Raw genomic sequence first — 12,939 nt, 5'->3', positions numbered from 1 at the left:
GGAACCGCAGTGCCTAACACAATGCTTGACATACAACAGCACACAAAGACTGTTTGATGGATGTTGAGGTGGGTGGATGAATGGAAAAACATGAATGAATAGGCATGTATTCTAGGGTTATTATTATTTTTTTTTAATATCCTTGTCATGTGCCCTATCCTCTTTTGGGGTTTTACAGCCCCAAACTAGATATGAACCAGTTTCACCTCTGTGATGGACCTGTGGTGTGGCACCACTACCCCCAGGAGGGTGCTCAGCATACAATAAGAGTTCAATACATACTGACTTGATAAGTGACCACGCTAAAGGGAGAGTCTCTGACCTCCAAATAGCAAGTAAGAAACCAAGAGCACTGATATTTCTTTACAGGAAAGAGGGAAAACAGACTGTTTGGAATGAATGATCTCAGTGCTTTAACTATATGTTTACAGTCGATACAGATGCACTTTCCTCTTTGGTGTCTTCCACTGGTACACGGTGACACACCCCCTCACCGGATCCGCTCTTTATAACCATGAATTGGGCGTAAAGGGCAAGCAAATTTGATTTTATTGTTCCCCGTGAATACCAGTCAATTTTCCAAGTGGGAATACTAAAGATGATAATTGTATGTTGTCTAATCTTGTCGGGATGGGTCCCCTCTAGTGGTTTCCCACTGGTAAACCACTGAAAGCATGAAAGGATCAGAACAAGAGCAAATGAAATGTAATGTGGTCTATTCTTTGAGCTAATGTGAGCCTCCTGTTTGAAGGGTATCACTAATGTGTGTACAGACATATGGAAAGGAATAGACAGAGGTATCATTTTTTTCCTCTAGGGCAGGCTTTACTCAGGAAGTATACTGAGTAATAGCCAATGGAATGCATGATAATAAATGATCAGACTGCACATTTGGAGCACTTGACTGACTATCTTGACTGTTAGATGTTGTATGATGCCCTCGCTGGTGCCGCAAGTCTTGAGGAGTCCCTTCCGTTCCCTTCCTGGGGAACACAGGCTACCAGAGCTCGTCCTTGGTGGGTAATTACCAGGCAATCAGAAACTGTCTTGAACAACACATTAACGTAAAAAAATCTTGTCTGAGACTTTGTTGCTTTGTGCTTTATCTCATATAACTTGTCTTTTGGGAGGAAGCAATCATAGTCTATTATTGATGACTTGTGTCATTGCATGGAGAAGAAAAGTGAATAATGAACCTAATAGGAACCCTAACGCAATTGCTTTTTGTTAGAATAGAGTTGGAGAGAGCACTTTATCATAATTATTCGCCCACGTATACCTTCTACACTTACTCTTGACACCCTTCTCCTCTAATTTCCTATGGGAAACAGCCGGGTAGGTAATGGAGAGAAAAGATATAATGAAGAAATGACCATGTTTAAAACATAAGAAGATACTGAAAAAATTGGCATCCTGGCCCTATGTACTTAAGAGACAAAAGCCCATTTTCAGACATACGTTGTTTTATCACGCTTCGCTTTATTGTACGGCTCAAATATTGCGTTTTTTACAAACTGAAGGTTTGTGGCAGCTCTGCATCTAGCAATTCTACCAGCACCATTTTTCCAACAGCATTTGCTCACTTTGTGGTTCTGTGTCACATTTTGGTAATTATTGCACTATTTCAAACGTTTTCATTATTATTCTACTTGTTATAGTGACCTGTGATCTTTGATGTTGCTACCACGATTTGCTGAAGGCTCAGATGACGGTTAGCATTTTTTAGCAACAAAGTATTTTTTAATTAAGGTCTGTACCTTGTTTCTTTTAGACATAATGCTACTGCACACTTTATAATAGAGTACTGTAGAGTGTAAACGTGATTTTTATATAAGGTAACTGGGAAACCATAAAGGTCACGTGACTTGCTTTATTGGGTTATTTGGTTTATTGCCATGGTCTGGAATGGAAGCCACAGTGCCACCGAGGTAGGTCTGTACAGTTTCCAGGTTTTATACCCTCAGAAGGGCAAAAACATATGAGTCCTGCCTCCCTCTGTATTATATTCTCGAAATAATACCATACACCCATAACATTCCTCAAAGCTCCTTGAACAGTGGCCAAGTTACAAGACAGATTTATCTCCATCTCTTGTCAAATGCGGTTAGAGAGACAAGACATAGATTGTCCCTATTACAGTAATAACAAGGAGTTCGAGATAATATCTATAAAACCCAGTGACACACACAGTCAATTTGGACGTGACCGAAGATTCCCTAGTCTGGGTTCAGGTATGGAAGGGACCATATTCCGTGTAATCATTGATCTTTCATTGGCCTTTCTGCTAATACAGAATACCACCTCTGTACAAAATCATGGGCTGGCTCACATGTTTCTGGGCATCTTCAGGGCTGAGTCTCAAGTACACGTGACTGATTCTTTCCTGTATCTTCCACCAGGTGTATTGTGGCTTCTGGGTCGCTGCAGCTGGTGAGAGCTGCAGCTTCCTTTACTGGGTAAAGCCACACAGCCAGACGCCGTCACCTCCATGGGCTTTTTTTGTCCTCTCCCTCCTGGCCCCAGTCCCTGACACCCTGCTGCTGCTTCTGCAGGGCATTGCTTCAGATGTGCCAGTGCTGTTTGGGAGGTCAGGGCTGAATCTAGGCACAATCTCACTGTGTAGGGTCACACTGTAATAGAAGAAGACAAATGCAACTTGCTTGTGCCCTAGTGCCACGCTGGATTTCAAATGGTAATTTTAAAGTGTAACCCTTTTCCTCCCTAGAATATGGCTATGGGTATATGGAGGCAGGTTCCAAGATAAATTGATATGAGATAGACATCATTTTGCCCTAAGAATCACACCTCCCCTTCAACTCTGAGATTCTGTAAGTGGCCAAATACGTCCTTTTCCCTTGGATGAATTGGTTCCCAGTAGGCACGTTCTCGAACCCCTGCCGAGGCGACAAATCACCCCTGGGCCCATTTTCCCCAGATGCACCAGCAGAGGACTGTCTGGGGTTCAGGTTGGGATCTTTGGCAACAGCGACTGGGAATTCAGATGTAGATCAGGCTGTGGCAGAGTATTTCATAGAGGAGATGATCGAGGCCCTAGAAACTTCCTGCACTCACAGAGTTTCCATTCTAGTGGGGAAGACAAGGGCCACACACACAAGGATGCAGGGGATGTTTATAATGGACCAGCTTGGGATGCCACGAGAAGACAGGGGTGACATAACTTAGTGCAGGGTCGAGGAGGGTGCCCCCGAGGCACTGCTTTTTGAGACCCTAAGGATGGATAGGATTTAGCCAGACAAAGGCGGGGAGAGAGGGGAGCTGGTGGCAGAGAGAAAAGTCGGCTGGGGGCTCCGAGGTCAGGTGTGAGAAGCAGAATGAACTGAAAGGTGCTTGGTAGAGAGCAAGGTGGGAGGTTGCAGAGGGCAGGGGACCAGACCAAGGAGTTAAGGTTTTATTGTTTTATTTTATTTTTTAAATTAAAAAAAATGTATTGGAATATAGTTGATGAACAACGATGTGTTAGTTTCAGCTGTACAGCAAAGTGATTGAGTTTTACATATATATATGTCTATTGTCTTTTAAATTTTTTTACTTGAGAGGAGTTAAGGTTTTATCTGGAGGGCAATAGGAAGACTCTGAAGTTATTTTTTTTAATTTTTATTTTATATTGGAGTAGAGTTGATTAACAATGCTGTGTTAGTTTCAGGTGTACAGCAAAGTGATTCAGTTATACATATACGTGTATCTGTTCTTTTTCAAATTCTTTTCCCATGTAGGTTATTACAGAATGTTGAGCAGAGTTCCCTGGGCTCTACAGTAGGTCCTTGTTGGTTATCTATGTGAAATTCAGCAGTGTGTATGAAGCAGGGAGGGGAGTGATTTGACTCGTGTGGGTGAAAGACTGCTGTGGGGCAGATGGATGGGAGATAACCAGACGGGAGACAGGAAGACAGATGGCTTACGAGGTTGTTGCTATTGTCTTGGCAAGATATGATGGTGCGTTAGGACAGGAGAGGCACATATATGCAGGAGAGACCTGGGGCAGGGGGAGGTGAAGGCCGGGTCATTGACTAGATGAGTGGACGAGAGAGGAGGAGTTCTGGAGAAGCCCCAGGTTTCTGACATGAGAAATACATGGGTAGAGATGGCATTACTGAAACAGAGATCACAGGAAAAGAAGGGATTGGGGAGCTCATAGGATGGTCACATTTGGGGGTATATTTTGTTTGAGGCATATTGAGTTGGAGCTACCTTTGAGGCATATAGGTAGATGTAGACTCAGCCCTGAGGTTCAGGGTGAAGAGTGTGAAGATGGTGACTGTAGACACCGGACGGATGGGATTTCCTAGGGAAAGAGGAAGCGTAGGCGGTAACCCCATGGAGCACCAAGTGTGAAGTGGTAGAGAAGAACAGGAGCTTCAGAGGGTGTGGGCAGAGCGGGATCAGGGGTTCCAGGAGAAGGCAGCACATGGGGCAAAGGGAAGTGGGTGAGAAAACATTACCAAGAGGTCCAGGAAGCTTGTGTGGGGGCCAGATTGTGGAAGGCCTGAACGTTAGGAAGGTGAGGGGAATTTGGACAGTATCCAGTAGGCCCCAGGTAGCTCAGGAAGGACTTTGAGCCGGAACCTGTACACGTAAAGTACTGTATATCCAGTGATTTGGAAGTTGAGGGGCAGAAAACAAAGAGCTCATTTAGCAGAGTTGTCTATGCTTGGGGAGAAAAGCATCTGGGGGAGGGGGTTATACTGGGGGAGGGGGTGACAAAGGAGACTGGTGTGAGAGACCTTTGGGGAAACCAGAGTACTTCCATGTTGCATCACTGAGGGCAGAGAAAGAGACACTCTGCTGTGTCCGCTGTTTAGCAGAGTGACAGCACTGTGGTCACAGAGGTCAAGGTTGACAAGAGGAGCCAGCCTTCGGGGAAACTGGTAGATTTGGCTTTAGGTGTGTGGAGATGTAGTCAGTATTGCAAAATACTGATGGAGGTTTTTTGAAGGCAAATGAAAATGGCGTTGCTACAGGCTCTCTGCTCCATCACATCTCTGCCTTTCCAGAAAGAAGGGAGTAAAATTTCTCGGTAGTCAAAGTTCATTTTTGCAACCTCTGCACCTGCATTTACAGTTTCTGGAAACACCGGATTTAGGAATACTATGGTGTTTTGATTTCGTTTTATCATCCTTTTTGCCTTACTTTTCAATCTTAACATGTGGGCTTATTCTCTCAGTATCAAAAACTGAATGTTCTGAATTTGTGGAAAGAATTTACATGGTTTATTCTTGGCCACTCTTCTCATATTTCTCTCTCGTTGTCTCCTCGCCCATTGTTCCTTTACGTTCCTGTCTCTCTCCCTTTATTCTCTCTTAGCTTAGGTCTCCCCCAAGAATGCTCAAGTGCAACTATTCTCGGCCTAAATGCCACAGACAACCAAATGTCAGAACGAGGAAGCACAGCCTTGCTAATCCCCCTAGGAACTGGAAAGCAGAAACTCTCTGGTCTTGATCAGACATTTGGAATCCACCTCTATTTCTCCCTTGTAACTCCTAACAGTTTCTAAGAAACACCTGTCCTCTTATATGATTTAAATGTCGTCTTATAAACATCTGTCTCTTAATATTCTGACAGTTTTCCTTTATGGGAGAGCAAGCACCTCCTCAGAAGTGAGTCTTATTTACCACTATAACCCTGGTACAGTTCTGGAGCCCGGCACCCAGCTGTTGAATGAATAAAGGGATGATTAAGTGTGGCAGAAGGGTCCGTCTGCCTTTTTATCTCCTCCCTAGCCTTTCAGCTTTTTCTAACTTTTTCTTTTAACCAGGGGTAAGTTGTTCCATCAACACAATAGAAAGATTCGGAGAGTCATCACCAGGTACTATAAAATGTCTTGCACATTGAGGGTGCTTAGAGTTTAACAGCTAAAACTGCTATAGGAGACAAGAAAGCAAGGGTTTGCCAAACTGTTGGCAGCTCTAAATTCATAACCAATATGGAAAAGAAACCATATGTCAAGGGTAAATATATATGCATATATGTGTGTGTATATATGCTTTTTCTGTATTCATTTCTTTAGAATTATTTCCTATCAGAGTGTGCGTGGTGTTTTTGGTGTTATTATTGGTAGATGCCATCTAGTGGTGTAGAATAGCATCTGTTCTTAGAGCCATTCAACTTCTAAGTTCTTATAATTATTATTATTACTTTGTTATTTCTTAAAAGTAGAACCAAAAACACTCTTTAAAGAATACTGTAAGTCCCAAGTAGGAATAAAATTTGGAGGATTAAGATATAAACTTTAGGGGGCTTCCCTGGTGGCGCAGTGGTTAAGAATCTGCCTGCCAATGCAGGGGACACGGGTTCGAGCCTTGGTCCGGGAAGATCCCGTGGAGCAACTAAGCCCATGTGCCACAACGACTGAGCCTGTGCTCTAGAGCCCGCGAGCCACAACTACTGAGCCCGCGTGCCTAGAGCCCATGCTCTGCAACAAGAGAAGCCACCGCAATGAGAAGCCCACGCACTGCAATGAAGAGTAGCCCCCGCTCGTCGCAACTAGAGAAAGCCCACACAGCAACGAAGACCCAATGCAGCCAAAAATAAATATGAACAAATAAATTTATATTTTTAAAAAAGATATAAACTTTAAGTCTCCTACGGCAGAAAATTGAAAAACAAGTACAGGACTTTATCTCTCAGCGTAATCCATCCACCCGCTCTTTTACTCATTCATCAGATGTTTATCAAGCCCCTACCCTGTGCTAGGTTTGGTGTGAGGGACTTGAAATAAAATCCCAGTGCCTACCTTGAATGGTAAGAGGAAATGGTAAACGTTGGTGGCCCACTGTGTTTTTGGCACTCATGCCATGCCAGGCTCTGTGCCACACACTTTGTACCCCAACCTAAATCATCTGGAATCATCACCACAGCCCTCTGAGGTATGATTGTCCCCGTTTTTCAGATGAGGAAAATGGAACTTGCAGATATAACTTGTCTATAGTCCTGTATCTAAGAAGCATGCAGACTAGTTCAGAGCCAGGGTCTGACATCCAAATGTGTGAGCTCCTAAAAATCCACTCTTTGGGCTACAAAAGCAAGGGCAAAGGAGGCAGATGCTTTTGAATTACATACAGTCTAGGCCTTTTTTTGGGAAGTGAGATGAAGCGAGAGGGCAGAAGACAATTTTAAGGGTGGTTAAGTTTGCACAAGTCATTTAGCTGTGGGTCTGGGCTGGAGAAGGTAAGGGGTAGAAATATGAATAGGTATGGCCAAAAGTTTGGATCATCAGAAAAGGAATAATCCATCTGTCTTGGATGATTCTTGGAGATACATTGGATTGGGAACATTAGAGCAAAGACCAACATATAGGAAGCATGTTGGTCACTGATCTTTGATCACTCCACCCAATATTGCCTTTCCAGATCTCTATAGCACATGTCTATACAACAGGACATTTTTAATGTGTTGCCTTTGCACTGTTCTTCAAATTATTTCCTATGTAAAAATCCTAGCTCAGCTCTCTCGTACTTCCTTGAGGATGGTCTCATTTTTTCTAGGTAATAATCTTCTTCTGTATGCTACAGGGCAGAACACAGTAGGCCTCCAGGTATACTTGCAGAATTGAGGGTTTTTAAAAAATTATTAGATGGGTTTCTTCTTACTCCTGTGGATAGTATGTGACATTTAGCACACTCTTTTTTTTTTTCTGCGGGACGCGGGCCTCTCACCGCTGTGGCCTCTCCTGTTGCGGAGCACAGGTTCCGGACGCGCAGGCTCAGCGGCCATGGCTCACGGGCCCAGCCTCTCCACGGCATGTGGGATCTTCCCGGACCGGGGCACGAACCCGTGTCCCCTGCATCGGCAGGTGGACTCTCAACCACTGCGCCACCAGGGAAGCCCCTAGCACACTCTTTAATAACTCTGACATTATTCTACTGGGTTCCACTTGAAGAGGAACACGTGTTTTCTTTTTATCAGGAACATTTGCATATTGATATGTCATATCACATCAATATTGTCATATTGTTGACAAGGGCCGGGAACCCAGCTTTCTGAGCTTCATCATTTTCCCTTTAATTGTAGCAGAACTTGGCGCTTCTTATTTTGCTTCACAAGGCCATATCCTACCAAGTTTCTGTTTCCATTTTGAGAGAAAAGGTGAAGCAGTGCCCGGTGCTCTTCCACATGGGAGTATTTCTCCTCCAAGAAAACAGGACCTGGCATGGACAAGGCACCATATAACTGTTTGTTACATAAGTGAATAAGCCCGTGCTTGACTAAAGGGCACAGCTGTTTCCCAAACATGTGTCACACCGTCAGCTCCTGTGGGCTTGCTCACTGTGCTTCCTCTTGCTTGGAATGCTCTTTCCTCCTGGCTTGGCCAGTCTGATGCCCTTGGTGAAGCCTTTACCACGAGGCCCAAGCTTTTTGCCTGCAGACAGCTGGCTCTCCTACTCTCCCTGTGGGCACCACTCATTGATGGTCCTGGAGCACCTTCTCATGAAATTCCCAAATGGTCCGGGGTGCAGCCCTTTGGGTCCTTCGAGTCTAACATAATGCCCTGAATGTAGCACGCAATCAATACATATTTGTGGCAGACGATGAATCTTCATTTGACTTAAAAGAACTACTTTCAGAAAGTGAGTTGATAGTAGAGAAGGGAAAGAAGAAACGAGGGTGGGAATCTAAGCACTTACTTAACTTGCTCTTCAGGTTTATTACAGTAGATGCATGTCGTCTGTGAGTAGAAGCTTTCTGGAGTGTGTCTAGGAAATCAAGCTCCCGTTCTGCTCCGTTCAAAGGTAAATAGATACAAGTACCAGCCAAGGTCGGCCGACAAGCTCAGAATCTTGGAATGGGGTAGACAGCTGGTATGTCTTTGAACTTTACACCTTTTAGAGGAAGCTAGGTGAGATTGATGTTGGAATTATTTCAGAGGGAGCTGATGTGATGATTCAGAAGTGTAAACAGCATTACTCCCTTGAGTTTGTTGCTTTAGGAGCTCTTAGAGCATGATGAAATTCATAGGAGGAAAAAAAGACTTGAGAGACAGAAAGTGATGTTTAGAGAACAAGGGAGTCTTTTTTCTTCTGAATCTTATTTTATTTATTTTTTTATACAGCAGGTGCTTATTAGTTCTCTATTTTGTACATATTAGTGTATATATGTCAATCCCGATCTCCCAATTCATCCCACCACCACCCCCGCTTTCCCCTCTTGGTGTCCATACGTTTGTTCGTTCTCTACATCTGTGTCTCTATTTCTGCCTGAGAACAAGAGAGTCTTGACCTGAGGGAAGGTGAAGGTGATGAAACGCAGGATCGTTCACCCTGGCTTTTAGGCAAATACATCTTCACACTTCAGAGTAATATTTTTCTTTAAAACTTTAGGGAAGTTTATAGCTTTAATAGAAAAAAGAATTTTTTTTCTGTAAGATATTCTAAGGCCAAAATGATGAACTGATATCTTAACAGATGCTGCAATTCCACAGCCTCCGGTCTAAGTTTCCCTTCTCTGAAAGAGCAGGAAACAAGAGGGCTGCAGGAAAGAAGACCAGCGAGGGAGGACACACGCATTACATCTAATAGGATTTTTCCAGAATATGTTATTTGGTGAAGAAGGTCCCAAATCATCCCTCAGCTTGGCCTCTTGAAGATCTCACAGTCTGCCAGAAGGCGGACACTTTGTAGGTCTGGCCCTGGGTCGGATCACCACCATCCAGAATTGGCCAGGCCTGGCCAAGAGGCCTGGTCATGTTTGCTGAGGCCTAGAACGTTCCAGAGGGCTGCATGTGACCTGTGGTTCTGGGAACGCCAGAAACTCTCAGGGACTTTCATTAATGCACACAACTGTTTACTGTCAACTACAAGCGTTTAAAAAAATACGGCCTCAGCACCTTGGTGACAACCCATGGACTCACATCGTCACTGCTTTAGGAGTCCAAACTCTAAGGGGGAAGTGGCTCTTTTCTTCATGGCCCTTACAGAATAGTGGAAAAGATAATGACATGTGCAGTTACATGAAGAGTGAGAAGTATTGTGACAAAGTGCTGTGAAGGGGGGCGTTTATCCTCTGTTGGCTTCTGCAGGAAGTGTCCCTCCAAGGCTGCTCCTGTGTCCATACCTCTCGTAGAGCATCTGCCAGATATGGGGATGGGCACAGATGAGATGGAGCGATGATGAAAAGCAGGGCCCATGTCCTCTGCAGGTTTATATCCCCAGCACCTGGCACCTCTGGATCACCACAAGGTCTCCATACATGTTTGTTGAATGAATAAATGACAATCTTGGTAAATGCTGTTAATGAGGTGACAGCTGGGAGAACTCAGGAGTTTGGTCATGTCAGAACGTTGCTCTCTGATGCATTTTATTATACGCATTCCCATATCGTACGCCCCTATTTTACAGAGATAGAAAAGGCTGTACAATATTTATAGGCTTTGGATCACAAAGAAATATAACATGGGAGGGACCACCTCTAACTTATAAGAGGGTTATGTTTTAGGGCATGTTTTGGGGATAGGGAGGTACAGACAACATTATCTCTCCAGGAAGAATTCTGCTTCCAGAAAAGGAGGAACTGAAAACTCTGAAGCCAGTCTCAGGAAACACAGCCCTAGCAGCTCTCCCACAGTAAAGCCAGCTCAGGAAATCCTACGGTGGGACTGGAAGGTAAGGTAGAGTCTATTCCTGCTACTGATCCCTTAAGGCAGAGTCAACTCCTGTATAGCTTAAAAAAAGTCCTCTGAGATCCTTTAATGTTTCAGCACCCAATTCAAGTGTCAAGCAATTTACATGAACAGTTTCAGGTAAAGCTTCCTCCTGGGTGATCGAGATCTCCTAGCAAAGTAGAAAAGGAGGGTAACAAAAGTTCATTTTCTTTCTCCTCGTCAAGATCAAGATCCAACAGCATTTCTCCCTTGGGCGGAGGGCTGCCTGGAGGCGGGGTGGGCGGGCCCAGGGGCTGGGCCGGGGGCGCCAGGACTGCACGCCTCTCCCAGCCTCCTTCCAGGCTCCGCAGCATTCCTGCGCGCTGGCACCGCCTGACTTCTTGCGCGATGCCCCGTGCATCCTCCCACCACAGCTCCTGGGGTCAGGGGACCGCCTGGGCGATCCGGGGCGCCCTCGGGGGTCGGCATACAGTAGGGCTTGGCCCTCCCCGCTGTCTTCCTGTGAACACAGCGATGCGGCGATCTTGCGGCGTCCTGTGGCGGGTGCCTGCGCAGCGCCAGGCAGCTGTGGCGACGTTCAGGCTCTTTGGGGTGGGATGGGGGGAGGCGCGGGGACCAAGCGCCGGCGGGCGCGATTCTCTCCACTCCATAGAGTGGAGGCCGGGCAGGGACACTGGCAGGGGGGCGGCGCGGAGCCAGATTCGAGGGCGTGTGTGCGTGTGTGTGTGTGCGTGCGTGCGTGCGTTTGTTTCTCACTGCCTCTTTGATCAGGTCTTTATTCAAAGTGAGCTGTGCAAAATGATTTGACCTTCAAGGGATACACACATCTAAGTTTATGCGGCAGGATTCTTCTCCTCTGTGGTGCGTTTTCTTTTCTGCGGGCTCCCCAGTGGCCGGTTTCTTGGTAGCTGCGGCCTCCTCCCCCAGCCCCCCACAGAAGGCTTCTTCTGCTTCTTTATGCCAACGGCTTCCTTTCCTTTCTTTCCTACAAAAGGCTTCTTGCCTGGAACCCCTCCCCATCGGATCCGGCTTCTACCGCCGCCGCTGCCCTATCCACGTGGAGTTTGTGATTCTCAGCCTGGTGAAGAATGATGCCCAGCTGCACGGTCTTTGCACGTGGGTTTAGTTAGATTCAACATGACTCTCAGGTATTTCTGCGGATTCTTCTTCAGGACGCTGCGATGACTCTTCTTGTGCGGTGCTCTGGGGTTTTCCAGGGTTCTGCCGAGGTCTGTGTTGAGCATCTTGTGCATGGGAAGGTGGTAGTTACTCTTGAAGGACTCAAGTGCCCTACAGATCATCTGACTTTGCTGAAAGCAAATCAGAAACGCTGTCCACCAGGAGCAAGTTCCCAAACGTCCAGTTTTGCTTACATTAAGCAGAATCATTCCTTTTAAAGGGCGAGGAGAATTAGGGAGCCAGGGATGTTCCTCAAGGCCTCGATGCCATCGTCCCCGTGATAGATGATGCAGGGTCCCCTGCCGTGCACACTCCGCTGTGTCTCACTTTGCTCTTTGCCAGCGCGCATTTGCTCAGAGGCACAGACCTTCTTGATATTATTCCAGGCCTTCAGTTTCTTAAGAAGCGCAACAGCCCCCCTGTTCGTCTCGTAGCCTTCAACGTTATCTTCAAGCACCAAAGGAAGTTCAGGACTTCCTCAGTACAGTGACCTTTAGCCACGACCAGCGCCGGTAAGGCCGCGGCAGCCAGGGCAGAGCAGATGGCACGTCACTGCGGGGCCAACGTGCCAGGTTTGGTTGGCTCAATGTGCGAACCCAAGACACATCTATTTCCCCAGTTAAGAATCACATTTCTCAAACTGTAGGAATTAAAAAAAGATTATGTCTTGCTCAGTAAGAATTTTCGGCAACTGTGCCTGAGAACGCAGGAAGACACCAATTACGACATCCTTGAAACAGATTCGGGGTTTTTAACTTATCGGTGCTAGAGGGAGGGGTGAAAACGAGTCCCGAGGAGGACGGCGACAGCGCCCCCGGACTGCGGGTTCAGGTAGGCTGCGACCCCGCGCAGCGCCCTCCGCAGGAAAACCGCCGAGCCCCTCCCGGCCGCCCAGCTCCAGCGCGCCTAGGGGCCTGGGAACCGCGCACCGGCTGCGCCCCGAGCCCCGCGGGGCGGCGGGACGGACGGCGCCCGCGCCCAATCGCGGGGCGGGGCCGAGGGGGCCGGCAGGCGGCTGCCAATGGGAGGCCGCGGGGCGGGCGGGGGGCGGTGCCGCCGGGCGGGCGGGCGGAGGTGTCGGGAGCCGGCGCGGCAGAGCGGGAGTCCGGGAGGAGCCGGCGGAGCGGGAGGAGGACGGAGGAGGA

General features: G+C 46.8%; 1 pseudogene; it reads right to left on the bottom strand.

Moving 5' to 3' along the window:
* Positions 1–11,448: 11,448 nt before the first annotated feature.
* The window catches only part of LOC114883247, a 97,514-nt pseudogene continuing 96,023 nt past the window's right edge, over positions 11,449–12,939 (bottom strand).

Source organism: Monodon monoceros, unplaced genomic scaffold, assembly GCF_005190385.1.
Source record: "Monodon monoceros isolate NGI ecotype Baffin Bay Population unplaced genomic scaffold, NGI_Narwhal_1 Super_Scaffold_4, whole genome shotgun sequence".
Classification (NCBI taxonomy): Eukaryota; Metazoa; Chordata; class Mammalia; order Artiodactyla; family Monodontidae; genus Monodon; species Monodon monoceros.
This window is presented reverse-complemented; position numbering and strand designations above follow the sequence as displayed.